The sequence below is a fragment of the Melozone crissalis genome, unplaced genomic scaffold (genome assembly GCF_028551555.1).
Source record: "Melozone crissalis strain CALT ecotype California unplaced genomic scaffold, PUWL_Pcris_2 ptg000111l_1, whole genome shotgun sequence".
Lineage (NCBI taxonomy): Eukaryota > Metazoa > Chordata > Aves > Passeriformes > Passerellidae > Melozone > Melozone crissalis.
The window spans coordinates 7,575,464-7,603,408 of NW_026535888.1; the positions used below are offsets into that span (position 1 = coordinate 7,575,464).

The window sequence follows — 27,945 nt, forward strand, 5'->3', positions numbered from 1 at the left end:
GGGTTTAAATGGGGTTTAAATGGGGTTTAGCATGTTTGTAAACAACTGCGAGGAGCGGGGCCCGCCCAGACAGAGCCGGTGAGAGCAGAATTAATTCTCCAGCGGGCAGGGAAAAGGGGAAACATCCCCAGTGCTGTGGTCCCCATCAGCTCCGGGGTGTCACCGAGGCCACCGAGCACTGGGCTGGCCCTTCCCGGAGCAGTGGCATGGCTGGAGATGAGCAGGGATAGCTGGAAGGGCTGAGAGGGCAGGGATGCTGCGGGGATGCTCTGAGGATGCTCCGGGGATGCTCCGGTTCGGTGTCTTGGAGATCAGCTCGCAGGGAGGAAAGATCAGTGAAGGGAATGAAAGCTTCTGGCCTGTCAAAATAGCCCCATTTCTCTCGAATTCACACAGCTTGTTCCTGGTGGAGAAGAAAAAAACCCAACCAAAAATAGTTTAGTGGTTTCTTTGCAACAGGAATTTTAAAAAATCCTTTACTGAGAAGGGAACAACAGGGAGAGGGCAAAAAGCTGTAGTTGGACCACGTGGATTGGATGATCCCAGGTCATTAATTTTGATGAAAAAAACTGAATTTCCAGGGATTTCCCGCTCTGCTGCTGAGGGCTGTGAGGGGAGCGGGGCTGACACCAGGAGATCACTGATTGCACCCACGGGAGCTCTTCTAGAGGGGAAATCAGAGAAAAAAAGCCTGAAATGAAGCCCTTGGTGTGAGCAGAGCCAGCCTTGTGGGTCTGTGCTGCTCCTTTGGGGTGGCTGCAGCCTCTCCCTGCCCTCAGCACCCAGACAGCAGCAATTGGCACTGTAAATCCCATCTGATTAATGAACTCACAACGTGCTGGGATTAATTTTATTAAATTTTGGAAGCAGAGTAATGGAGATGAAATGTAAGCAAAGGTTGGGAAGGGGAAGGAGGGGCTGTGCCACATGGGTGCCTCCAGGGGTGCATAGGTTATCCACAGGTAACTGCAGGGGATGGATGAGAGAATCCCAGAATAGGATCACAGAATAACCAAGGTGGGAAAGGACCCACAGGTGTGAGAAATGATCCTCACATTCAAAAATTTAAAAGGTTTTTTGAAACCTTATCAAAAATACAACAGAAGACTGGATAGAGAAAATATTACAGGAGCAGAGGACTTCCCCAACATGTGCTCACCCACACCATGGATGGTTTCCCCTTTTAATCCTTTGGCCCCCGCAAAGTTGTGTCCATGGACTCCTCCTTCCCTGCCCAGAGTGGAGATCACTGCCTGACACCTGGATTGGGGGCAGCTGTTGCCATGGTAATGAGGGACCCTCCCAAATGTTCCAAACCCAGGGCACCCCTGAGAGGAACACAAGGGGGGTAAAACACAACTATAAATCTATAAAACTGCTCTTGACATAGATACAGGATATTTGCCTTTTAATTGTGGGAATCAGCCATGGCATTGCTCATCTGTCACACAGGGATCATCCAGTCCAACCCTGGCCCTGCCCAGACCCCCCACCAACCCCACCCTGGCCATCCCTGCAGCGCTGCCCAAATTTCTCCCCCATCCTTCATCTCCCCCATCCCTCACTCTCACACAACCATGGAATGTGCTGAGCTGGAAGGGACCCACAGGGATGATCAATCCCAAAGCCAAACCCTGCCCAGAGCCCCCAGCCAGCCCAGCCTGGGCATCCCTGGAGCTCTGGCAGCCTCGGGGCCGTGCCCATTGCCTGGGCAGCCTGGGCAGTGCCAACACCCTCTGGGGGAAGAGCCTTGCCCTGATCTCCAGCCTGAGCTGCCCTGGCCCAGCCCCAGCCGTGCCCTGGCTGCTGTCCCTGTCCCGGAGCAGAGATGGGAGCTGCCCCTCGGGAGGAGCTGCAGATCCCTGAGCTCTGCCCTCAGTGTGCCCTGCTCCAGCTGCACACATCCTCACTCACTGGTTTCACTCCAGCCAGGGAGCTTCTGCTTTCCTTTCCCAATCTCTCTGGGATTTTACTGACCCCTCTCTCTCTCCTGCAAGCCGGGCACTTCTGGCCATGAATTCCCCGATCCCATTTGAAGTGAAAATTAAGTTTCTTTTCCTTTTCCCCCAATTCTTTGCTGGCAAAGTGTCATGCTTTATCCACCCCTGCCTATTTCTCCATGGTAAGGGATGTCATCTCTGTATTTACTGCCTTCAAACTGATTTAGGGTCTGCTGGGATGGAAATTGAAGTCACTGCTCACATGTTGCACCTCAGCTCTTCCCCTGCTCCCAGAGCTCTTCCTCTCTGCTTGGATATGCTGGCACAGCTTCACCCTGCTGGGCTTTCCAGGAATAACCGAGTTTTTTGGATAAATGGGGTGTGGGGTGTGTGCAAACCCATCACAAGTGCCGCAGCCTTCCCTGGTATTTTTTTGGGAATGCTGTTTTGCCTGCTGGATCTCCAGCATCCCACACGAGCTCCCTTCCCTCCTGACAACTCGTCGAATAAACTCCACGCTAATTTTAGCTCTCCCTCCAAGGTGGATATCTGAGGTTTGGGCACCATCAATGCCTTATTCATAAACCTCCAAACACTGTGAAAAGAAAGGGGGGCACAGGGGGCAGCGAAGGTCCCGCCCTGAACGTGTCTGATCCTCCAGCAGCTGCAGCTCTGCCTCGCTGGGAGAACAAGCCAGGGTTGTTCCCTCAGCAGCCAGGAAAGGGCTGTGTGTTTATATTCAGGGCCCTGGCGGTGTGTGCAGTGTGTGCAGGTGGCACATGAAAACCTGCCATGGTTTCTTACCCTGTTTTTCCTGGACTGGCCTGAGCTCCCTGGGAGAGCTCTGAAAATTTCCTCGTGGCTGTCTCTGGATTTTGGAGCCTTAGGGTGTTGTGTGGGGTAACCTGGGGGGTTTCTCCCATGCACTTTTTGGACAGAGTTTTGCCCAGAACAGGCAATTTTTAGAGCAGGTTGGTGGCTTCTGCCACTTGAAGTTTGTGGGCTGTTGGGATTTGGAATCACTGGAATTTGGAATCATTGGGATTTAGGATCATTGGGAATTGGAATCATTGGGATTTTGAATTATTGGGAATTGGGATTGTTGGGATTTGGGATCATTGGGATTGGGATCATTGGGATTTCTCACTGGATAAGAAAGCAATGAAAACGAATAGGTGGGGATGAGACCTCTTCCAGCAGGGAGGTGGGTGGAGGGTCAGGCTGGTGTCCCAGCCCCATGCCATGGGGGCTCAGCCCTCCTGCAGTGCCAGCTGTGGCTCTGCTGCAGCAGGGATCCTGCACAAGGGGGGAGTTTTCCTCTGCAGCTCCAGGGCTGCTGCAGATGGGCCTGGGCTCCCTCTGGCCATGCAGGGCAGCAGAAAGCTGCTCCTCTGGCAATGCAGGGGGCAAAGGCTGCTGTGCTGTGCCAGGCTCAGATTGGAACCAGGTAGGAATGCTTGGCTCCTGCCCTGGGCGCAGCATCTCCCCATGGGATGCTGGAATTGGATCAGCCCTGCAGGGACACTCAGTGGCCATGGAGAGCAGAGATTTCCTGGAGGGAGGATTGGCTGTGGGAGAGATGAAGAGAACTGCCCCAAGAACAGCAGAGAACTGCCCCAGCTCTGACGGGTGGGAACAGAACACACACACCCAAGACACATCTTGCATTTCCAACCCAAGACACTTCTCCAGAGGGAATCCAGAGCCTTGGTTGCTATCTGTGAATGTGCCAGGGCTGGGGAGGGTTGTGAAAAGCAGAGAGCAGCTCCTACAATCCCTTCTCTTGGTGGCCCGGAGGGTGCCCAAGCTCTGAGGTCACAGAGATAAAACGAGGGAGTTACTGGTAGTTTTGCATGCAGAGTTATGAAATTCCTGTTTGAGTGGACTGAAACTCTGGGCAGCTGCAAGGAAAGGAGGTTCAAACTGGGTGTGAGACATGGATGGAGCCCAGTGAGGAGAAAAGATGCTGAATTTGAATTCTCTGCTCCTGTAAGCAAACCGTGGCAGGTTGTGGTGCTGGGAGAGGAGGCAGAAAAAAAGTGAGCTCCAGGTTCTGTTTGCACTGAAATATTTTTGGGCATGTTTGGGTTCTTTGCTGTGGCAACCAGAGGGGTTATTTTTAGAATTTCTCCCAAGATGCTTCTCTGTGCCTCACTGAGCTGCTTGGAAAGCGAAGCTGTCCCAGGGGATTTCAAGTTGAAATGAGCATTAATTCTGAAAAACTCCGAAAGATTTTGTTCTTCAGAACTGAGCAGATCCTGTGTGAAATCCTTCTGGCTGCGTGTCCAGCCTGGACCTCCTGCTGGGCATTCCCAAATTCCAGCTTTTAGGAATAGAAAGGCTCTGCTTTCATTTGGGAAGCCCTGACTACAGAATTAAACCAGGGACAGATATTATGGCAGCTTGGCTTAGCAGTTCCACGGAGTAATCCCAAAATATCCGTTGGCATTTGCAGCCCCAGTGTTCCTGGCCCCGAGCCAGGGAAGGGCCTCCAAGCCTGACCCAGCCAAGATCAGATCCCTGTTTTCCTGGGGAGTTGCATCGGGGAAAGGGGCAGGGGTTTGGTTGGGATTTTGGGTGTAATTCTATGGCAAAAGTCGTTCATGGAATCCTGGAATTGTGTGGGTTGGAAGAGGTCTTAAAACCCATCCCATCCCATTCCATGGGCAGGGACACCTTCTACTGTCCCAGGATGCTCCAGCCTGGCCTTGGGCACTCCCAGGGATCCAGGGGCAGCCACAGCTGCTCTGGGAATTCCAGCCCTTCACAGGGAAGGATTTCAGCTCAAAATCCTCCAGGATTTCCTAAGCTGCCACTGGGATATTTCCACCTTCCAGTGTCCAAATGCAAAGCATTTGGGGTATTAAGGCTGGGGCATTTCTTCCTTTGGGAAGTATTGCTATGCTCCATAAGGCTCAGATCCCAAAAGAACAAAAGCAATCCCAAAAGATCCCCAAGCAGATCCACTAGGAAAGGGGAAGCTGCTTTCCAAATGTCATCTTTCATATTTTACTGTCTTTCATCCTGTCCTGGTTTGAACAGCCAGGTTTCTGCTGAGGAAGGCAGGAGCCTCCCCTGAAATGGAAAATGCAAACCCCCTCCCTTTGAATTATTATAATTTTGAAATTAAGGGGCTCTCAGGCAAAGATATGGGAGCAATAGAGAAAAAATAAAAGTAAATTGAAAATGCAGTAATACAAACCAAACTAAATCAAAAATACAAATGCAACAGTACAAACAAACCCTGCCAGAGTGAGAGCAGGCCCTGGCACGCTGTGGCTCAGGCTGGTGTCCCAGCCCCATGCCAGGGGGGCTCAGCCCTCCTGCAGTGCCAGCTGTGGCTCTGCTGCAGCAGGGATCCTGCACAAGGGGGGAGTTTTCCTCTGCAGCTCCAGGGCTGCTGCAGATGGGCCTGGGCTCCCTCTGGCAATGCAGGGCAGCAGAAAGCTGCTCCTCTGGCAATGCAGGGGGCAAAGGCTGCTGTGCTGTGCCAGGCTCAGATTGGATCCAGGTAGGAATGCTTGGCTCCTGCCCTGGGCGCAGCATCTCCCCATGGGATGCTGGAATTGGATCAGCCCTGCAGGGACACTCAGTGGCCATGGAGAGCAGAGATCTCCTGGAGGGAGGATTGGCTGTGGGAGAGATCAAGAGAACTGCCCCAAGAACAGCAGAGAACTGCCCCAGCTCTGACAGGTGGGGACAGAACACATCCCCAGCCACAAACACATTCGGAATCCCTTAAACACACTGCCATGGATTGAGAAAATCCATTGGGAAATCCAACAACAGCCCTTTCTCCACAGCCTGCTCAGGAACACTTTGTGTTTTGGGATATCTTGTTCCTCTCTTGGAATTTTTGCCAGGCTGCTCTGCAAAGTGTTTCCAGGTGTGCATGGACAAGGCAATTCTCTGTCTGCCCATGGTTTGGTCAAGGGCTCTGTTATTCTTTGAGAATTTTAGAAAAAAAAAAGAATGAAAATGTGCAGAGGAGCATCCACAGATGGTCAGGTTTGGAGGAAAAGGTTTCCTTATCTCTGTATATTGATGAGTTATAGAATCACAGGATGGTTTGTGATTAAAAACTATTTCATTCCAACCTCCCACTGGCTGGAAATCCTTAAAGAACACCAAATTCCAAACCCCAGGGGTTTGATGGACTGGAGAAGTTTGGAAAACCTTAAAAATCACCAAATTCCAAACCCCTAGGGTTTGATAGCCCAGAGAGGTTTGGAAAACCTTAAAAATCACCAAATTCCAAACCCCAAGTGTTTGATGGACCAGAGAGGTCTGGAAAACTTTAAAAATCGTCCAATTCCAAACCCCAAGGGTTTGATCACCCAGAGAGCTTTGGAAAGCCTTAAAATTCACCAAATTCCCAACCCCAAGGGTTTGATATCTTAGAGGGGCTTGGAAAACCTTAAAAATCACCAAATTCCAAACCAGAGGGGTTTGATATTCCAGAGAAGCTTCAAATCCAGGGATTTCAAATCCAGCCCCAGATGGGCAATCAAAGACTGGGGTAATTTAGGCATGTGGAGGCCAATGACTGGCACAGGGATTTAAAATACATTTCAGTATTTGGGTCTTGAAGAAAAGGAGCAGCAGAGCTGTTAAAATTCCCTGTGAGCAGTGGGGCATCCTCAGGAAATGGGAGCCACGTTGTTAAGAGAAATTTCAGGGGGTGTGTTTGCCTCAAGGTGTTAAAGCAACACAGGGATGGATCACCCAGGGAAAATGAGGGAAAAATCAGGAAAAGGATGTGATGGAATATTAGTAACAGGGAGCACTCAGCTCTTGAACCATTTTACTTTTAACAAGATTTATCCCCAGAACTTGTTGTTTCAGTTATAATCCAGCCCTGTGCTCTGTTCTGCAGCCATGGAAGCAATTAGAATATTATTTGTTTATTCTCCATGCTACTGTTGTTTATAGGAACAAAAATCAGCTTCTCCCAGCCAAGCAGCCAGGCAGATTTTTAAATTCTTTTTTATTCAAACCCATGTGACCAGTTCTGATTTAATCCTGCAAGATGCTGCAACTTTTAAACTCCACAGTTTTAACAGCCTCATTTGCCATTTCATGTTGATGCAGATAAACAAAATGGCTTTAATTTTTCCTGGTTGTTTTCTTGTTTCTTCTCTCCTTATTATTATCATCATTATCATTATACCACAGAAGCAAAATTATGGAGCAGAATAAACAGCATTTTCCAGCAGTCAGGTGGGGCAGGTTCATTTTCAGGTTTGTTCTGGGTACAGAAAATAAAAATCCACGCTCTGCATTGGGAATATTGAAAGCAGGAGGCTCCTGTGGAGCCAGGGATGTGCAGGTGGAGTCAACAGAGAATCTGAAATCTGTGACAAATTCAATCTTCATGGAATGGCCTGGAGGGGCTGGAGTGAATCCAGGGCAGGGAATGGGGCTGGGAAGGGTCTGGAGCCCCAGGAGAGGCTGAGGGAGCTGGGCAGGGGCTCAGCCTGGAGCAAAGGAGGCTCAGGGGCCCTTGTGGCTCTGCACAGCTCCTGCCAGGAGGGCACAGCCGGGGGGGTCGGGCTGTGCTCCAGGGAACAGGGACAGGAGCAGAGGGAACGGCCTCAGGCTGGGCCAGGGCAGCTCAGGGTGGGCACAGCAGCAATTTCCCCATGCAAAGGGGGCTCAGGCCTTGCCAGGGGCTGCCCAGGGAGCTTTGCAGTGCCCATCCCTGCAGGTGCCCCAGCAATCCCTGGAGGTGGCACTCAGAGCTCTGGGCTGGGGACAGGGTGGGATCAGCTGGGACTCGATGTCCTTGGAGCTCTTTTCCCACCTCATCTCTGGATCCTGAACACCAGAATCCCAAAGGCTTTTCCCACAAGGGAGTATCTATCCAATGCAAGCCCAGCAGCAGAGGTGTCCCTGTCCCAGCCCCTTCCTGCAGGGAACATTTCCTGTTCCCCACAGCTCCAAACCCCTCACACCAATAACAGAAAGTGATTAAAATCCCATTTTTGCATATTGGAGGAAAATTTGTCCTTAGAAAGGGTGGTCAGGGTTTGGCAGGGATTGCCCAGGGAGCTTTGCAGTGCCCATCCCTGGAGGTGCCCAAGGATTTCCTGGAGGTGGCACTCAGAGCTCTGGGCTGGGGACAAGATCAGACACAGCTTTGATGATCTTGGAGATCTTTTCCAACCTAATTCATTCTGTGGTTCTGTGATTCATCACTGTTGGATCTGTCTGTCGTGTTGTGGGATGGGGAATTCTGGAATCGTTTGGGTTGGGAGGGACCCTAAAATCCCACCCAGTGCCACCCCTGCCATGTCAGGGACACCTCCCAATGTCCCAGGTGCTCCAGCCTGGCCTTGGGCACTGCCAGGGCTCCAGGGGCAGCCACAGCTCGATGAGAAAATTTGGGCATCACAACTCAGGGGTGAGGCTGAAAGAGACACAAAACCTGTCCTGGGGGGTCCTTTTGGACCTGCCAAGGTGTGAACCCTGCTCACAGCCCAGGAAATGTGGCTGGGAGCCTCTGGTGGGACAGTGGCCTCTGGGAGCAGGGACATTTGTCACCTGCTGGCTGGTCTGGCCCCGCAGCCAAAGAGAAGGGTTTGTCTGGACAAACAGCGCAGAAAATCAGTTTTTCCCTGGTAAACTCTGCAGGAAGTGTTGCTGGCATGAGTGGGAAACAACAAATCTTGGCATTTATTGAGACGGATGTGAAGGATTTCTATAAATCAGAGCAGCATTTCCTTATCTCCCTGTCTTGATGAGTTATAGAATCACAGGATGGTTTGGGTCAGAGGGACCTTAAAAACATCTCATCAAAACCTCCCACTGGTTAGAAATCCTTAAAAATCACCAAATCCTTAAAAATCACAAAAAATCCTTAAAAATCCTTAAAAATTCCAAACCTCAAGTGTTTGATACCCTAGAGAGGCTCCAAATCCAGGGATCTGAAGATCCCTCTGAACATCCTCATGGTGTCCAACCCACCAAAATTCCATCAATCCCATAAAAAGGTGCAGAGGATACATTTGTCTGGTTATTTAATCTGCTCAGAGAGTGTGGGAGCACGTGGCCTCTCTCAGACATGTAAAAACACCCAGCCTGTTAACACAGTGCATAATTAAGCCCTGGAATTCATTGCCAATGAAAATCTCACCATGGATTTTAATAACGTTTTCAAAAAAAAAAGAAAAAAAAAGAGAGACAGCCACGTCTTTTATTAATAAAACGAGACACGGCTGTGTTCTGGGAGAGGGATGAACCAGCCAGGCTGCTTCAGGTACAGCTCTACATGTGCAAGTCGAACCCTGCCTTGCCTGGCAAGGCTGATTTTGATTTTTTGTTGTATTTTTCTTTTTTGCTGGCGATTTTGCTCTGATTCGCACCTGTTCTGTGCCCAGGGAGGTGTTGGCAGAGCCGAGATTGAGGGAGGAGGGGATTAAGGAGCTGCTCAGATAAACCCCGGCTCAGCTGAGGCACTTCTGGGCCATTTCAGGTCACGGTTCAGCATGAAAAAAACCCCAAAGGTGTCGATTCCTGCAGCCCGGGGATGTTTTTGGAGCGGGTTTTGTCTGGAAACAGCCCAGCCTGGGGCTGGGGGATGGCTGCGGGGCTGGGGCTGCCCCTGACAGCCCTGAGGACAGCTGGAGGAGGAGCAGGGGATAAACCCGACTGCAGCGACCTCAGAGCATTCCAGTCCCTGCTCTGGGCTGGGGTGACCCCAGGAAATGCAGGGGGAGGAAGAAGGGGTGAGCCTGGTGTGGCACTGGGGGGCAGGGACAGTTTTGTTCCTGGATTCCTTTTCTGTCTCCCTGTGGCACTCGGGGGTGCTGTGACCTGGGCGTGGTTCCTGAGGTGCCAGCCCATGGTGACAGAGGCACTGACTCACAGCAAGGGCTGGGGGGATCCTAAATCCCCTCCAGTGCCATGGCAGGGACACCTGCCACTGTGCCAGGTGCTCCAGCCTGGCCTTGGGCACTGCCAGGGCTCCAGGGGCAGCCACAGCGGCTCTGGGCACCCTGGCACAGCCCAAACCTCTCTAACCAGGCCTTGCCAGGCTACAAACCCCCTGTGGCAAATGGCACTGGGGGCACCTGGAACCAGCCAGGAAACCATTCTTTCCTTTCCTTTCTCCATTTGCTGCAATGGGTTTTGGTGCTGGTTTCCATCCTTGATTGAGGAATGGGAATGCCAGAGTGGTTTGGGTGGGAAGGGATCTTCAATGGCAGCTGATTGCAGGGCAGGGCCACCTGCCACTGTGCCAGGTGCTGCCAGCCCCAATGTGCAGCCTGGCCTTGGGCACTGCCAGGGCTCCAGGGGCAGCCACAGCTGCTCTGGCAATTCCAGCCCAGCCCCTGCCCACCCTGCCAGGGAACAATTCCCAATTGCCAAGATCCCATCCAGCCCTGCCCTCTGGCACTGGCAGCCATTCCCTGCCTCCTGTCCCTCCATCCTAGTCCCCAGTCCCTCTGCAGCTCTCCTGGAGCCCCTTCAGGCCCTGCAAGGGCTCTGAGCTCTCCCTGGAGCCTTTTCCTCTCCAGGCTGAGCTGCTGCTCCCTGCTGGGTTCTGCAATCCTAAGGGACAAACCCAGACAGGGCAATTCCCCCTGATCACACTCTGGGGATTGTGGAATACCCTGAGCTGGATGCCTGGAGTACCTGGCTCTGCCCTCCCACCCACGTGGTGTTTGGGTGAGATTCACACTTTCACCAGCTGGAGAAAAGAAAATTTTCCATCTCTTTTAAATCTTCCCCTCAGTGTTTTTGCTGCTTACAGGCACCCATTCTCAGAAGGGGAGCAGTGGTAAAGGATTCCCAAAATCCCCTGTCTCAGGGAGTTTCAGGTTTCTGGGGTGTTTGAGAGCTGCCTGAGAGCATCTGAGGAATGATCTTCACTCTGGGAATGGCAGCAGTCCAACGAGCCCTTCCATAATTCCACATCTGTCCTGTAATTCCACACTCTGTCCTATGCCTCAGCCCAGGAAAGGGAGGGAAGAACACCCTAAAAGTTCCCTCTGTGCCCCAGCACCCTCCCCATGGCTCTGAAATCAACCCCTGAGCTGGAGGTGAGGAGGAACAAGAGAGGAACCTCAAGAACATCACCTGCAGGTTGGGAGTGCTGTTGGGGAAGATGAAACAGGAGAGCCTTATAAACATGATTGTCTGGCAAAAGATTTTGAGGATATGGAAACTATAAGCAAGATTTAAATGAAAGCAAGCTTTGAGATCCCTCAGTTACTGAACAACTGGAAAACAATGGCATGGCCAGCTGAAGGTGATCCCCTTTTGGTCAAACAATCCCCTCTGCTTGCAGACAGGCCCAAGGCTCACAGCAGACCCTGCCAGCTTGGCAGAAGGGGCCCAAAGAGGAGTTTGTAGGGTTTAAAATGTAACCCAGTGTGGGAATGTAATGATTCTTATAGGCTGTATGGAAATGCTGTAGGATTTGTATCTTGGACTAGATTGGTTAGTGAGAATCAGAATATTCAGCACAGAAGAAGATTTATGCTATTGTAATGGGAACTTTGCACTTACTTTTTCTATGCTCTTAGCTTTTACCTCTTAGCTCTTGCTTTTACCCCTTTTACTCGCTCACCCTCTCATCCTCTCTCCCCCTCTCTTCTCTCAGGCCTGCTCTGAGCTGTGGCTGGCAGCTCCCAGCAGGGCCCTGCTCCCAGGCCCTTTGCAATAACCCACAAGTTCCCAGCCCTGGCTGCAGAAATATCTGCTCTCTGTCCATCCCAACCGTGCTACCCCCAATGCTCTGAGTGCACTGGGTGCTAAAACATCATTAATTGCTGCCATATCAAAAATTAAATTCCAGCCTCTGCAGCGCTGGTGGGGAGGTCTCTGCAGAGCTCCATTAGCTCCATTCACCTTTCTCTTCCAAGACAGTTCCAGCACTAATTGAGCAGAATTCAAACCAGCTTCCCCTCCTGGTAATGTGGGTTCAGAGCTCATAATTGACCTGCTCTGCTGGCAGGGCAGGGAGCTCCAGCAGCCGCTGCCTGACTGCAGCCCGTAATTACAGATTTCAGCCTGTGAAGGAAAATTTGAGGAGCTTTCTGTGCTGAGTTGAAAGTGTGAAATAATAATATATATATATATATCTAAAAGGAAAAAAAAAAATCCAAGCAAATCTTTGAAACATCTGAGCAGAGTCAGGGGAGGCAGCTCAGAACTTCCAGGCTGGTGGCACAATCCAGCTTTGGGGAGGAGGTTTTGGGTTGGGATCTCCTGGAGGGGTGACCAAGTGTCTTGATTTGAACAGCCAGGTGTCTGCTGAGGAATGCAGGAGCCTCCCCTGAAATGGAAAATACAAACCCCCTCCCTCTAAATTATTATAGATTTGAAATTAAGGGGCTCTCAGGCAAAGATATGGGAGCAGGAATAACAGTTCTTTATTAGGGAAATTAAAATACAAATGCAATAGTGCAAACAAACCCTGCCAGCGTGAGAGCAGGCCCTGGCACGCTGTGGCTCAGGCTGGTGTCCCAGCCCCATGCCATGGGGGCTCAGCCCTCCTGCAGTGCCAGCTGTGGCTCTGCTGCAGCAGGGATCCTGCACAAGGGGGGAGTTTTCCTCTGCAGCTCCAGGGCTGCTGCAGATGGGCCTGGGCTCCCTCTGGCAATGCAGGGCAGCAGAAAGCTGCTCCTCTGGCAATGCAGGGGGCAAAGGCTGCTGTGCTGTGCCAGGCTCAGATTGGATCCAGGGAGGAATGCTTGGCACCTGCCCTGGGCGCAGCATCTCCCCATGGGATGCTGGAATTGGATCAGCCCTGCAGGGACACTCAGTGGCCATGGACAGCAGAAATCTCCTGGAGGGGGGATTTTATGAAAAATCCTTTTGCTATGATTTTTTCTCCTGAGAAGCTGAGAACCCTCAGGAACAAAATGTAAACAATGATTATCTGCTGCTGTGGAATGCAACAGGTGCCTCTGTGATTGGTCTCATGTGGTTGTTTTTAATTAATGGCCAATCACAGTCCAGCTGCCTCAGACTCTCTGGTCAGTCACAAGATTTTATTATCATTCCATTCCTTCCTTTCCTTGCAAGCCTTCTGATGAAATCCTTACTTCTGTTCTTTTAGTATAGTTTTAATATATCATTTTCTTTTAATATAATATATATCATAAAACCAACCCCAGCACTGGGTTTAGGATTTCCTGCCAGTTTAGTGTTTGCTGCAGTCCCTTGGCTCAGAGCATGAGAGGGGTCTTGATACCTCCCCTTCAATGTGTTTATTTGAATTTATTTTTGTGTGTGGCCTGAAGCCTCCATCTCCTAAATTTTTAAGTTATCACCTCGTGTTTGGAAGGGATTTTTGATTTGTTTCCTTGTCTAAAATGTTTGGGATTTTTTTTTTTTTTTGCTGTGGCATTCATTAGTGAATGATGCACAACCAGAATGTGCATAATTTTATATATATTTATTTTATATATTTGTTATAATTTATGTAGAAACAATTTACTTCTAAATTATTAAAATTTATTATATATATTTATATTATAGAAAAATATATATTCTTTATTTTATATATATTTATTTTTATATATGTATATACATATATATATTAATTTATAAATAATAAAAATAAAACCACAGTGAGGGTGGCCAGGTGACACTTCCAGGAGTGTGAAATAAATGCCCTCACATCCTGTTACAAACACAGGGCTGGTCTCTGTCTCCAGGAACTGACAGAACCAGAGCACACAGCCTCAAGCTGCCTCAAGGGAAATACAGGTTGGATATCAGGAAAAGGATTTTATGGAAACAGTGATAAAGTTCTGGAATGTTCTGCTCAGGGAGGTGCTGGAGTCACCATCCCTGGGGGTGTTTAACAAAGCCTGGATGTGGCACTGGGTGCCAGGGCTGAGTTGAGGTGCTGGGGCTGGGTTGGACTCGATGAGCTTGGAGGTCTCTTCCAACCCAGTGATTCTGGGAATTCTGGGAATTCTGTGATTTTGGGAATTCTGTGAATTCTGTAATTCCTCCGTCTCCAGCTGGGAATTCACCCCTCTCCCTTTGCAGCCAGCAGAGTGAAAAATCCTCGTTCCAGGCTGTGATTCACCTCCTTGAGATGAGGATGTTGCACTGAAGTGAATCCACTCCACAGCTTCCTCCACTAAAGGAGGCGTGAAGGAATTCTCCTGGAGGAGCGCGGGTGGGATCGGTTCCAGCCGGGAAGCACGGGACAGGCTCTGGGGTGTTTTCATTGGGGATAACTTGGCCTGGGCTGCCAAGAACGGCAGATTGGGAGGAGGTTGCAGGGCTTGAGCCCCCCCAGCCCCTCTTCACTCTGGATTTCAAAGGATTCCTTTGTGCCATGGGGCAGCTGGGGCGATTCCAGGCAGGGAGGAGGAATTCCAGGAGGATTTAAGGGTTCCTGGAGTTTGGAGAGCCAGTGGCAGGTGAGGGATGGGAGCTGATGCCACGCCCTGCTGTTCCACTCTGCTGTCCCTGCTCTGTCACTTCCCCTCTCTCAGAATTCCAAATCCCTAAAGTTGGAATTTCCAGTCCTTGAGGTTAGAAAAGCCCTCTGAGACCAAGTCAAACCATCTCCTTGAGGTTGGAATTTCCAGCTTAAAGGTTGGAAAAGCCCTCCAAGGTCAAGTCCAACCATCTCCTCCTTCAGGTTGGAATTTCCAGGCTTAAAGGGTGGAAAAGCCCTCCAAGGTCAAGTCCAACCATCTCCTCCTTCAGGTTGGAATTTCCAGTCCTTGAGGTTGGAAAAGCCCTCCAAGGTCAAGTCCAACCATTTCCTCATCCAGATTGGAAAAGTTCTCCAAGGTCAATTCCAATAATCTCCTCCTTCAGGTTGGAATTTCCAATCTTTCAGGCTGGAAAATCCCTCCAAGTTCAAGTCCAGCCATTTCCTCCTTCTAGATGGAATTTCCAGCCTAAAGGTTGGAAAATCCCACCAAGATCAAGTCCAACCATCTCCTTCAGGTTGGAATTTACAGGCTTAAAGGTTGGAAAACCCCTCCAAGGTCAAGTCCAACCCATCTCCTTCTCCAGGTTGGAATTTCCAATCTTTAAGGCTGGAAAAGCTCTCCAAGATCAAGTGCAACCATTTCCTCGTCCAGACTGGAAAAGCTCTCCAAGATCAACCTCACTCATCTTCTCCAGGTTGGAATTTCCAACCTTTAAGGCTGGAAAAGCCCTTCAAGGTCAAGTTCAACCTTTGAAAATCTCTCCAAGAACAAGTCCAACCATCTCCTTCAGGTTGGAATTTACAGGCTTAAAGGTTGGAAAACCCTTCCAAGGTCAAGTCCAACCCATCTCCTTCTCCAGGTTGGAATTTCCAATCTTTAAGGCTGGAAAAGCTCTCCAAGATCAAGTCCAACCATCTCCTCCTTCAGATTGGAATTTTCCATCCTTGAGGTTGAAAAAGCCCTTCAAGGACAAGTCCAAACATCTCCTTCTCCAGGTTGGAGTTTCCAGCTTCAATGTTGGAAAAGGCCTTCAAGGTCAAGTCCAACCATCTTTTCCAGGTCAGAATTTCCAATCTCTAAGGCTGGAAAAGCCCTGCAAGGTCAAGTTCAACCTTTGAAAAGCTCTCCAAGATCAAGTCCAACCATCTCCTTCAGGTTGGAATTTCCAGACTTAAAGGTTGGAAAAGTCCTCCAAGGTCAAGTCCAACCCGTCTCCTTCTCCAGGCTGGAATTTCCAATCTTGAAGGCTGGAAAAGCTCTCCAAGATTAAGTCCAACCATTTCCTTGTCCAGATTGGAAAAGCTCTCCAAGGTCAAGTCCAACCATCTCCTCCTTCAGGTCGGAATTTCCAGTCCTTGAGGTTGGAAAACCCCTCCAAGGCCAAGTCCAACCCACCCCCAGCACCACCACCATGGTCAATAATTCTATTTTTCTTAGTTTATTTTAAATCTTTTCCTGAATTTTGGACTTTCGGCCGAGTAGTTCCGAGCCAGCTTAGTTTGCTTAGGCCCAGCTTGGTGCAGGAACTGGTTTTGTCCCATAATTATCCAGTTTATGAAATAAACCCCACAGATTCACACAGGCTGTGCTGGGCACATCTTCTGACACATCAAAGACCTGAAATCCTCACTTTGTAAATTAAAAAAAAAAAACCAAACATAAATGACTCAACTATAAAATTATGGTTGTTGCCTGAATGATGCATTTTCCCCCTTTTCTGGTGTTTTTTGGCAATTTTGGGGTGTTTTGAGGCGGTTTCAGGATGTTTAAGGCAGTTTCAGGGTGTTTTGAGCCAGTTTTAGGTTTTTTTCAGGTGGCTTTAGGTTGTTTTAAGGCAGTTTCAGGGTGTTTCGAGCCAGTTTTAGGTTGTTCTAAAGTGCTTTTAGGCTGTTTTTAGGCAGTTTTAGGATGTTTTGAGGCAGCTTTGGACTGGTTTTGAGGCAGTTTTGGACTGGTTTTGAGGCAGTGTTAGGGTGATGTCAGGCAGTTTTAGGGCATTTTTAAGTCAGTTTCAGAGTCTTTTGAGGGGGCCTTATGGCAGTTTTGGGGTGTTTTGAGGCAGTTTTAGGATGTTTTTAGTGTTTTTAGGCAGTTTTGGGGTGGTTTTAGGCAGTTTGGGGGTGGTTTTTAGTCAGCTTCAGGCTGTTTTGAGGGGGCTTTAAGATGTTTTATGGCAGTTTTAGGGTGTTTTGAGGCAGTTTTAGGGTGATTTCAGGCAGTTCTAAGTTTTCTTTTTGCACATTTAGGGAATTTTTAGGTGGTTTTAGGGAATCTATCGATGTTTTGGCCCTTGAGGAATTAAAAACCAGAATTCCCAGCCCCATCCAGGCCTTGTGTTCCCCCATCCCACGGCACAGCCCCACTCAGGCTGAATTTTGGGATGAATCCTGTGATGATTTCTGATGATTTATCCAACACTTCCCGTGTCATTTGGTATTTTCCTCCTTCCTGGGCCTTGTGCACCATGAAGTGCCCCATTTAAAAGAATCCAGGGATAAATTCCAGCTGGGAGTCACTCCCTGGGAATGAATGGGCAAATTGTTGGGAAAATTTCCTGTTTGTCTGTGTCCACCTGGATGAGATTGGGGGAGTCAGCCCAGTGGTCTGGGTGGCCAGAGGGGAATATTGAAAATATTTAAAAATATATAAAAATATATAAAAATATATAAAAATAATAAACTGAGCTGTCAGTTCAGCTGGGGCAATGGAAAAATCCGGGTGTGAGGAGAGGGAAAGGAAAAAGGGAAAGGAAGGGAAGAGGGAAGGGAAGAAGGGAAAGGGGAAAGGGGAAAGGGGAAAGGGAAAGGGAAAGGGAAAGGGAAAGGGAAAGGGAAAGGGAAAGGGAAAGGGAAAGAAAAGGGGAAAGGGGAAAGGGGAAGGAAAAAGGGAAAGGGAAAGGGGAAAGGAAAAGGGGAAAGGGGAAAGGGGAAGGAAAAGGGGAAAGGAAAAGGGGAAAGGGGAAAGGGGAAAGGGGAAAGGGGAAAGGGGAAAGTGAAGGGAAGAGGAGGGAAGGGAAAGGGAAAGGAAAAGGAAAAGGAAAAGGAAAAGGAAAAGGAAAAGGAAAAGGAAAAGGAAAAGGAAAAGGAAAAGGAAAAAGGGTGGGATGTACTGGAAGGTGTCTGTGTCCTTTCCCTGCTGCAACCTGGGATGCCCAAGCTGAGGGCCCTGCAGGTGCTCTCTCCTGCTCCCTGGGATTTCCCAAACTGGATTAGGGCTGGGAAGCTGCTCAGCTTCATAAACCCACTAATAATAGGATAAGAGGCTGCTTAAAGCCCCGTAAGAGCTGAGTGCAGCAGTGCAAAAACATCACCTGGGGCCATTCACCCACAGGGGAATTCCCGGGTTTCCAGCTGAGCCTGGTCCATGCTGGGCAGCCTGGGGGGCAGGCGGGGACCTGGGGGACCCTGCAGGGCTGGGTGACCCTGAGCAGGAGCCAAGTGAACCAGGCAGGACCTGGGTGACCTTGTTAGGTCCTGAATGACCCTGACAGGACCTTGGTGACCCTGGCAGGAGCTAAGTAACTCTGGCAGGAACTGAGTAACCCTGGCAAGAACCAGGTGGGAGCTGGCTTACCCTATCAGGACCTGAGCAAACCTGTCAGGACCTGGGTGACCCTGGCAGGATGTGGGTGACTCTGGCAGGAGCTGAGTGAATCAGGCAGGACCTGGGCGACCCTGGGCAGGGCTGGGTGATTCTGTCCCCTGTCAGGACCTGGGTGGCCTTGTCCCCTGTCAGGACCTCTGGCCATGTCCCCTGGCAGGATCTGGGTGACCCTGTCCCCTGTCAGGACCTGGGTGACCCTGTCCTCTGGCAGGAGCTGGGTGATCCCTCCCCTGTCAGGACCTGGGTGGCCCTGTCCCCTGTCAGGACCTGTGACTCTGTCCCCTGTCAGGACCTGGGGACAGCCCAAGGCAGGGGCACAGCCAGCCTGGCTCTGCAGTCCCCAATTCTCCCAGCTCCATCCCTGAGCTCTCACCCCCTGGGATTACTCAGACTCGGCTGCAGCCTCAGCTCCCAACATCTTGTTTGACAAATGTCAATTCTGAAAGGGGTAAAAAAAAATTTAAAAATTAATTAAAGATTTCTCAGAGACGGAGTTTCAGATTTAACATGGAGCAGATGCTCGGGCTAAAATTAGCACAATGATTCCTCGTGCCTGCCACTTCCCAGGCCATGTGGCTTCCATGGGAGCCTTGGAATATGAACTCAACTTTGCAGGGATTTTTTGGGATCGTTGAAGACTCTCCCTCGTGGTTCTGAGATGTTTAATGAGCACAGGGAGCTTTGGAGTTAAGGGATTTTGCAGATGTGGGAAGTGGGATGCAGAAATCCTGTGCTGAGGGATGGAGGATCCTGGGCAGCCAAACGAGCACTGCCCTTAATTAGAGCTATTAATTACTCTTTGTTTGTCTAATTGCTGATGGATGGCTGAAAAGGGGCTTGGGCTTCTAGGGCTGGACTATTCCAAATGAGCCCAGCTCAGGAAAGGGGCCAGGAGGGATTCACAGGGGCAGGGGGAGCTCAGGGGCTGTGGGTGAACCTGGAACTCCTGAAGGTTCTCATTTCCCACTCAGAGATCGACAGCTCAGGCTGGAAAAGGTGAAATTTATCTCAAATGTGGTGAATTCACAGGTTTCTGCTGCTCCAGATTTCCCAAGGGGAGAGGTGACGTGGGAAGAACATTCCCTGCTCCTCTTCAGTCAGGAGTGGCAATGCTCAGGCTTGGGCTGTGGGGCTTTAAAATGACAAAAATCTTCATGGAATGGTTTGGGTTGGAAGGAACTTAAATCCCAACCAGTGCCACCCCCAGGGACACCTCCCACTGTCCCAGGTGCTCCAAGCCCAACAGGAGTCTCTTTCCAGGAAATCACAGAATCATGGAATGGGACCTTAAAATCCCATCCAATTCCCACCCCTGCCTTGGCAGGGACACCTCCCACTGTGCCAGGTGCTCCAGCCTGGCCTTGGGCACTGCCAGGGCTCCAGGGACAGCCACAGCTGCTCTGGCCACCCTGGCACAGCCCAAACCTCTCTAACCAGCCCTTGCCAGGCTACAAACCCCCTGTGGCAAATGGCACTGGGGGCACCTGCAACCAGCCAGGAAATCATTCTTTCCTTTCCTTTCTCCATTTGCTGCAATGGGTTTTGGTGCTGGTTTCCATCCTGGATTGAGGAATGTGAATGCCAGAGTGGTTTGGGTGGGAAGGGATCTTCAATGGCAGCTGATTGCAGGGCAGGGCCACCTGCCACTGTGCCAGGTGCTGCCAGCCCCAATGTCCAGCCTGGCCTTGGGCACTGCCAGGGCTCCAGGGGCAGCCACAGCTGCTCTGGCAATTCCAGCCCCTGCCCCTCCTCAATTGCCAATTGCCAAGATCCCATCCAGCCCTTCCCTCCTTCACCTTAAATCCATTCCCTGTGGGTCCTGTCACTCCAAACCCTTGCAGAAAGGAAAAATAAAAAGTAACAAAATTCACAGCAAAGTGCAAATGTTGTGTTAAAGTGCTTTGATTTAACACAGAAGGGTCTTGGATGGAATTCTCACACAGAGCCAGACACGAGCACATTGAAGATTCTGGGTTAAAAAACGCTGTAGTTTTTTAAGATTTATCTTTCCCCTGGGTCCTTCACCCTGCCCATGACACCCTCAGTGCCCTGGGGTTGATCTCTGTGCCTCGACACCCTAAAGGTGTTTTTTAGGTAATTTTCCCTCAAACAGCACAAATGGCCTTTCAGGGCAATCCACACAAAGGTGTTTGCCTGGTGCTGGTGGCTTCTCTTGGGCAGAAAATTGTGGTTGTGCTTAAATTGGCAAATGAAGGCCCAGGATCTCTGGGGACTCCTGCTCCTGCTACAGGGGCAGGAAAACATGGGGTGAAGCTCAGGCCACGCTGACTTTTGTGGAAATCCTTTGTTGGAAACTGTTTAGCCAGGAAAGGGGCAGTCCTGAGGTGCAGGGGGGTTAAACAACCACATCTCCCTCCTCACCCAAGCTCAGAGCCTTTTCCTCCCCATCCCTCACCTCAGCCTGGCCCAGCCTGGGCAGAAATTACCCAGTGCCTGAAAAGGCCTCTGTCAAACGCTCCCCACCTCTCCTGGTGGGTTTTTTTTTTTGAGTTTTACTCATTTTTCCACTCTTTGTGCTGCACAGCAGCTCCTTGGAGCTCCCTGCATGCTTCCAGCTGCTCCCAGCTCATTCCTCTCCTCCTAAAATCCATTTACAGAGCCTGGAAATGCTGCCAGGACTTGCAGCCTTTCCATCCACAGGGCTGCAGAGCTGCTCTTGGGGTAACCGGGTGGGAAGGGAGGTTCCCAGCAGAGAGCTGGGAATGCACTGTGGGAGCTGGAAAGTTTCCTCTCAGTTCTCCCACGGATTTCCTGTGCAGCCCTCAAGGAGTCCCTGCACCTTCCTGGGTCAGAGACTTCCTACCCGGGGAAATGTCTGGGGATGCACGAATCCTGTGGGGCTGGGAGGGCTGGGAGAACTGGGGAGGAGAAGGCTCCAGGGAGAGCTCAGAGCCCTTGCAGGGCCTGAAGGGGCTCCAGGAGAGCTGCAGAGGGACTGGGGACAAGGATGGAGGGACAGGAGCCAGGGAATGGCTGCCAGTGCCAGCGGGCAGGGCTGGATGGGATCTTGGCAATTGGGAATTGTTCCCTGGCAGGGTGGGCAGGGGCTGGGCTGGAATTGCCAGAGCAGCTGTGGCTGCCCCTGGAGCCCTGGCAGTGCCCAAGGCCAGGCTGGACATTGGGGCTGGCAGCACCTGGCACAGTGGCAGGTGGCCCTGCCCTGCAATCAGCTGCCATTGAAGATCCCTTCCCACCCAAACCACTCTGGCATTCACATTCCTCAATCAAGGATGGAAACCAGCACCAAAACCCATTGCAGCAAATGGAGAAAGGAAAGGAAAGAATGATTTCCTGGCTGGTTGCAGGTGTCCCCAGTGCCATTTGCCACAGGGGGTTTTTAGCCTGGCAAGGCCTGGTTAGAGAGGTTTGGGCTCTGCCAGGGTGGCCAGAGCAGCTGTGGCTGCCCCTGGAGCCCTGGCAGTGCCCAAGGCCAGGCTGGAGCCTGAGTCACCGTGGTGTCACCATGGTGTCCCCAAGTGCAGGTGCTAAAGGTCCTTAAGGAATCCCAGGGCTGCAGCCACACTCTGGATCCCCCCCAGAGCCCTCAGGACTCTCAGCCTCTCACACCTCTCCCATAAACACCAGAACTGGGGCTGTTTCCTCCTCTGGGGAGGTGGAGGTTCCTATGGGAGCTGCTCGGCCCCAGTGCTGGGGTCAGGTCCCAGCTGGAGCTGTGCACTGCCCTGAGACAGGAGAACCAGCCCCAACACGGCACCAGGAGAGGTTTAAGTTGGATGTCAGGGGAAAATTGATTTCCTGACAGATGGTCAAGCACTGGAATGCCCTGCCCATTGGAGTCACCTGGAAGTGCTCAGGAAACGTGGATGTGGCACTTGGGGACAGGGGTTTGTGTGGGCCTGGCAGTGCTGGGATAGTGCTGGAATTTGATCATTTTGGAGATGTTCTCCAACCTTAATGACTCCAGGGCTGGCCAGAAGCAGCCCAAGGTTTGTCACTTGGAGGCCACAAACCCTGGGCTGAGAAGGAGGCCTCGGAATAGAAGGGACTGGGAAGGACAAGAAACCCAGGTTCTTCATCAAACTGGACTCAGATATTTGTGTGGACATGGAATAGATGATACACAATTCCAGAGCATGGAGAGAACCACAGGGAGCCCAAATCAGAAGCAGGAGCAGCCACCAAAGAAATCTCTCCTTCACTCCATGTCCCCAAGGCAGTGATACCTCAGGGGTTGTGTAAGAGCCCCCAGCGCCCTCAGCAGCTCCCCAGGCTGGGATTTCAGCAGCCCAGGCACACAGAGCAGCTCCTCCTGACACATCCACGCTCTTCCTTCCTTTTTTTTATTTAATTTCTGGCAGATGGAGATGAGCTGAGAAGGGGCTGGGAGGAGCTCTTGTGAAAGAGTGGAAGGGAACCCAGGGAGAGACTGCAGCAACTCTGCTCCCATCAGCTGCCTCTCCTGGGGAGACACAGTCCCAGGAATTCACAGCAGTCACAGAATTATGGAATATTTGGGCTGGAAAGCCTTAAAGTCCATCCAAGGCCACCCCAGGGACAGCTCCCACTGTGCCAGGTGCTCCAGCCTGGCCTTGGGCACTGCCAGGGCTCCAGGGGCAGCCACAGCTGCTCTGGGCACCCTGGCACAGCCCAAACCTCTCTAACCAGGCCTTGCCAGCCTACAAACCCCCTGTGGCAAATGGCACTGGGGGCACCTGCAACCAGCCAGGAAATCATTCTTTCCTTTCCTTTCTCCATTTGCTGCAATGGGTTTTGGTGCTGGTTTCCATCCTTGATTGAGGAATGTGAATGCCAGAGTGGTTTGGGTGGGAAGGGATCTTCAATGGCAGCTGATTGCAGGGCAGGGCCACCTGCCACTGTGCCAGGTGCTGCCAGCCCCAATGTGCAGCCTGGTCTTGGGCACTGCCAGGGCTCCAGGGGCAGCCACAGCTGCTCTGGCAATTCCAGCCCAGCCCCTGCCCACCCTCTCATCCAGGAATTGCTTCCTAATATCCCACCCAAATCTCCCTGTTTCCAATTTGAATTCCACTCCAATTCCATTCCCTGGCTCCTGCCCCTCCATCCTTGTCCCCAGTCCCTCTCCAGCTCTCTCCCTCTCCAGACCCAAAAAATCCAAGGAAAAAAGCGATAACAATCCGAGCATACCGTGATTAATGTCAAAACCCCCCAAACTCCAAACACAGAAATAATCCAAATCAACCAGGGCCAGGGAGGAGCAGCAGGGGAACAAAATGAAACAAATAAAACCTCTTTATCCCAGGCTCTGATTCTCCTTTCTGGCCGGAAGGAGAGCAGCTGAAATTGGGTGTGAAACGGGGCTCGTGAGGAAATAACTTGTAGGAAATGCTTGTAGGAAATGTGCTATGGGGCATTTCCTTGGGTTCAGCACCCAGAGCAGTTTGGGGAGGCACTTTGGGGGGTTTGGCTCTGGGGATGGTTGGAGATGAGCCAGGCTGGTGTTTCAATAGATTTATTCATTCTCCTGCAAAGCAACAGGGACATCTCCGGGGTCCCCATACCTAAAAGCACATTCTGTGAGTTCCTCTTTTGCTTTTTCTTTCCATCAGACATTTCACCCAAGCTTTTTTAGCCCTTAACCCTGACTTTATCAAGCTGGAGTCAGATGTGAATGCAGCCACTGAGCTGGGGGTGATGGATTTTTTTCTCTTTTCAAACATTTTTGGTGTAGCAGAGCAGGGGAGCTGAGATGGGCCAGCTCTGGGGTGCAGCTGCTTCCCCCAGGGAATATTGGAGCAGGTAGAGCCCAGAGAGCAGCAGGGAGTTCTCAAACTCCTCCTGAGGGGCTGAGCACAACAATCCTGCCTGGAGCTCTCGATTTCCCCAGGTCCAGCGGGGTTTTACTGACCATAGGCAGAGGAACAGGAGCATTGTGCTTGTAGGAAATGTGCTATGGGGCATTTCCTCGGGTTCAGCACCCAGAGCAATTTGAGGGGGCACTTTGTAGGGGTGTTGGCTCTGGGCATGGTTGGAGACAAGCCAGGCTCGTGTTTGGTACATTTATTCATTCTCCTGCAAATCAACATTGCTGAGCAAAGGGACAGCTCTGGGGTGCCCACCCCAAAAAGCACATCCTGTGAGTTCCTCTTTTGCTTTTTCTTTCCATCAGAGAGACTTCACCCCAGCTTTTCTAGACTTAACCCTGACTTTATCGAGCTGGAGTCAGATGGGAATGGGGGTGATGTTTTTTGTTTTCCTCTTTTCAAACATTTTTGGCGTGGCAGTGTAGATGTGCCAGCTCTGGGGTGCAGCTGCTTCCCCCAGAGAATACTGGAGCAGGTACAGCCCAGAGAGCAGCAGGCAGATATCAAACACCTCCTGAGGGGCTGAGCACAACAATCCTGCCTGGAGCTCTCATTTTCCACAGGTCCAGCAGGGCTTCAGTGACCACAGGCAGAGGAACAGGAGCGTTGTGCTGAGTAAGCAGATGTCATTTAAATGTAAACACAGCCTGGCTGCAATGCTGTGCTTCTGCTTTCTCCTAAAAAAAACCCACCCAGGCTGCCTCTTCCCAGCTGCCTGGAGCACCCAGGGGTGTCTGGCTCTGTCCTCAGAGCTCAGCTTGGGCTGCCCAGAGCTGGGATCCTGGGTGGGAATTGCCAGGGAATCCCTTTGTGTTCCCTTTTTATCCCAAGGGCTTTGGCTTCCCTTTGTATGGGAGTGATCACAGAATCCTGGAATGGTTTGGGTGGGAAGAGACCTCAAATTCTATCCAGTGCCACCCCATCCATGGCAGGGCCACCTGCCACTGTGCCAGGTGCTGCCAGCCCCAATGTGCAGCCTGGCCTTGGGCACTGCCAGGGCTCCAGGGGCAGCCACAGCTGCTCTGGCAATTCCAGCCCAGCCCCTGCCCACCCTGCCAGGGAACAATTCCCAATTGCCAAGATCCCATCCAGCCCTGCCCTCTGGCACTGGCAGCCATTCCCTGCCTCCTGTCCCTCCATCCTTGTCCCCAGTCCCTCTCCAGCTCTCTTGTGGGCCAACTCCAGACACCAAAAATACAAGGAAAACAAGTGATAACTATCTGAGCATAAAGTGGTAAATATCAAACCCCCCAAACTCCAAACACAGAAATAATCCAAACCCACCAACCAAAAAAAAAAAAAAAAAAAAAAAAAAAAAGGGAAAAGCATTCAAATCAAAGCCTGGGATGTGTTTAGGGATCCATCAGGCACGGGGGTCATGGGCAGCTCTGTGCATGGGGTGTGAGGAACCAGGAGCCCTCTGTGCTGGAAACCCTGGCGGGACTGGGTTGTCTTGGCTGTCCCCAGTGTCCCCACTGTCTCTGGCTGTCCCAGCTGTCCCCGTTTTCCCCAGTGTCCCCATTGTCCTCAGTGTCACCACTGTCTTCAGTGTCCCCACTGTCCCTGGCTGTCCCCAGTGTCCCCGCTGTCTTCAGTGTCACCACTGTCCTCATCACTGTCCCTGGCTGTCCCCAGTGTCCGGGCTGTCCCCAGTGTCCCCACTGTCCCCACTGTCCTCACTGTCCTCAGTGTCACCACTGTCGCTGGCTGTCCCCGGTGTCCGGGCTGTCCCCAGTGTCCGGGCTGTCCCCAGTGTCCCCGCCCTCCGTCCCGCAGCCGCGGGGATGCTCCGGGTGAGGTTCCCGGTGCCCTCGGGCGGGGCTGCCCCGCTCCCAGTGCCGCATCCCGAGGGAAGGGCTCCGGCTGCCGGGAGGGGAGCGGAGAGGAGGGCAGGGGAGCGGAGGGGAGAGGAGAGGGGACCAGAAGGGACCAGAGGGGACCGGAGGGGCTCCCTCGCCATGCGGTGCCGCGGGCAGCGCCGCTGCGGGAGCGCCGGGAGCCGGGGCAGATGGGGAAGGACGACGAGGAGGAGGAGGATGTGGGGGAGGAAGGCGGCGGGAGGGATGGGGAAGGAAGGAAGAAAGGAAGGAAGGAAGGAAGGGAGCGGGCCAGGGAGGCGGCGGGAGAGCCGCGCTCAGCGCCGGGCCCGCAGCGCTGCCTCGGCCGCCGGGACCCCCCGGCTCCCCCCGGGCCCTGCAGGACGGAGGGATGGGAATCACGGCTCGGGCCATGGGAAGGGCTGTGGAGAGCGGGGGCAGCTCGGAGCCGCTCCTGTGTCCCGCCCGGGCGGGGCAGCGCCGGAGCATCCCCGGGGATGGAGAATTCCCGGGGCTCGGGGGTCCCCAGAGCTGCAGGGTCACCCTGGCCGGGGGATCCCGCTGCTGGAGGAACCCCAGGGCTGGAGGATCCCCAGGGCTGGAGGACTCCCAGGACTTGAGGATTCCTTGGACAGGAGGATCCCCAGAACCGGAGGATCCCTGGGGCTGCAGGACCACTGGAGCTGGAATATTCCCAGGACTGGAGGATCCCCAGGATCCCCGTGTCCAGAGGATCTCATGGTCAGAGGATCTCTCTGTTCAGAGGATCCTGTGTCCAGCAGATCCCCGTATCCAGAGGATCCCTGTGACTAAAGGATCGCATGGTCAGAGGATCCCATGGTCAGGGGATCCCATGTCCAGAGGATCCCGTGTCCAGAGGATTTCTGTGTCTGGAGGAACCCTGTGTCTAAAGGATCCCTGTTTTCAGAGGATCCCGTGTTCAAAGGATCCCTGTATCCAGAGGATCCCTATAGCTAAAGGATCCCATGTCCAGAGGATCTCTGTGTCCAGAGGATCCCATGTCCAGAGGATCTCTGTGTCTAAAGGATCCCGTGTCTGGAGGATCCCGTGTCTGGAGGATCCCGTGTCCGGAGGATCCCGTGCCCAGAGGATCTCTGTTTTCAGAGGATCCCGTGTCCGGAGGATCTCTCTGTCCAGAGAATCCCTGTGTCTAAAGGATCCCGTATCCGGAGGATCCCATGTCCAGAGGATCTCTCTGTCCGGAGGATCCCTGTGTCTAAAGGATCCCTGTATCCAGAGGATCTCGTGTCCAGAGGATCCCTGTGTCTAAAGGATCCCGTGTCCGGAGGATCCCGCGGCCGCGCGGAGCCCCAGCCGCCGCTTGACAACAGGAAACAATGTGGAGTGAATGGAAAAAGGGGGAGGCGCTGCCCGAGCGACTTCCCTTGACATCACTGCCCAAATAAGGAGCTTTAAACCAACCTTTTCTATTGCAGCGCGGCAGAAGATCCCCCTGGAGCCGCGGGGTCCAGCCTGGCGCCGGCAGAGCCATGGGGGCGAGTGCAGGTAACGCCGAGCGCGTCCCCGGGCCCGGCTCGGAGCGGGGCGGGTGCGCGCCCGCAGCGCGGCTCTGCCGCGGCTCCATCCCGTGCCAGCCGTGCCAGGGCACCGCGGGGCTGGGGCTGGCACAAGGGCACCGCCGCTGAGCTCACCGCAATGGGGAGCCCGGAGCTGGGTGTCGCTGGTTTTAATTTTTTATTTATTTTTAATTTTTATTCCCTCCCGGGAACAGCGTTGTTGGACACCCCGAGGGGGTTGTGGCTCCTTGAGCACCTCCGGGGGCTGCGCTGGCAGCGCCACAAGCTCGGGCTCTTAATTTTCCTCCTAATGAGGAGCCTGAGCGCTGGGTTGAACGCTGGGCTGAGCTGTCTGCCTGTCTGGGACGGATTTCCTCCTTATCACTCGCACAGGAAAGCGAGCGGGGAGCCGAGGGGTTGTTCTGGGGCCACACGTGATGCGACAGGAGCCGTGCCAGCGAAACCCCTGCGGAGCTCTGCCAAGCAGCAGCTTGGATGTCCCCAAGCCAGGGACCGGACCTGCTGTCCCCAAGCTTGACCCGCGGGGAGTTTTTATCCCTTTTTAAGCGTTCCTTGATGAGCACCTGCTCACCAGCAGAAAAACGAGGCAGCTTTAAAAACGCATTAAGGCTGAGTAAATGAGTGCTAACGAGTTAAGCTCCTTAATTCTCCTCGATGGAAATTAATAACGCCTTTGATGCGCCCAGAGGTGCGATCGGTGCCTGCCGGGCTGAGCTGCTCTATGCAAATGCGGGCATTGTTATTCCGGAAAAAGGCGGTGTGCGTGCGTGGTTTTGCTTCTCCCCCGGCTC

General features: G+C 52.2%; 1 protein-coding gene across 2 annotated transcripts in view; it reads left to right on the forward strand.

Moving 5' to 3' along the window:
- Window positions 1-27,945, forward strand: part of HIVEP3 (HIVEP zinc finger 3) — a 297,820-nt gene that overhangs the window by 138,005 nt on the left and 131,870 nt on the right. The window contains exon 3 of one of the 2 annotated variants that reach the window (XM_054292448.1): window positions 27,053-27,122. The exons of the other annotated variant lie outside the window; for it this stretch is intronic. The gene's annotated coding sequence lies outside the window, so the exon portion shown is untranslated. The remainder of the gene's footprint in view (window positions 1-27,052; window positions 27,123-27,945) is intronic. 2 annotated transcript variants of the gene reach the window in all.